This window comes from Chiloscyllium punctatum, chromosome 18, assembly GCF_047496795.1.
Source record: "Chiloscyllium punctatum isolate Juve2018m chromosome 18, sChiPun1.3, whole genome shotgun sequence".
NCBI classification, from domain to species: domain Eukaryota; kingdom Metazoa; phylum Chordata; class Chondrichthyes; order Orectolobiformes; family Hemiscylliidae; genus Chiloscyllium; species Chiloscyllium punctatum.
In genome coordinates this window covers 76,117,270-76,118,196 of record NC_092756.1, presented here as the reverse complement: position 1 = coordinate 76,118,196, position 927 = coordinate 76,117,270, and positions in this window count along the sequence as shown.

Sequence of the window (927 nt, the reverse complement as noted above, 5' to 3'; positions counted from 1 at the left end):
GCCACCATGCCATCCCCAGGAGAATCTCAGCAGGTTTTAAGCCATTGTGACAGTGCTTTCTCTTTCAGAAAATTCACCCCAAGATCTCCCAAATCCTGGAATTACCTTGTGCAAGCTTCGAATAATCATTGTTAAAAATCAGACAACACCAGGTTGTAGTCCAACAGGTTTATCTCAAAGTACTAGCTTTCGGAGCGCTGCTGCTTCGTCAGGTGGTTGTGGAGCATAAGATTGTAAGACACAGAATTTATGGCAAAAGTTTACAGTGTGATGTCACTGAAATTATATGTTGAAAAACATCTGGATTGTGTGTGAAGTCTCTCATCTTTTAGAATGACCAGGTTGGTTTCAGTTCTTTCATGTGTAAATCACAAAACGTTTTTCATTGCCAAGTGAAATGGCAAGCTGTCCAATAAAAGCTAAATGCTGTGAATGCTGGAAATCTGAAAGAGAGAAAATGCTGGAGAAATCATGACTCATAAACATGATTGAGTTTTCTGAAAAAGTCACAAAGAGGATTGATGAGGGCAGAGTGGTGGATGTGATCGATATGGACTTCAGTAAGGCGTTCGACAAGGTTCCCCCTGGGAGGCTGATCAGCAAGGTTAGATCTCATGGAATACAGGGAGAACTAGCTATTTGGATACAGAACTGGCTCAAAGGTAGGAGACAGAGGATGGTGGTGGAGGGTTGTTTTTCAGACTGGAGCCCTGTGACCAATGGAGTGCCACAAGAATCAGTGCTGGGTCCACTACTTTCCGTCATTTATATATATGTTAGTATCATTATGAGGTATCATTAGTAAGTTTCAGATGACACCAAAATTGGAGGTGTAGTGGACAGCAAAGAAGGTTCCCTAAGATTACAACGGGATCTTGATTAGAAGGGCCGATGAGCTGAGGAGTGATGGGTGGAGTTTAATTTAGA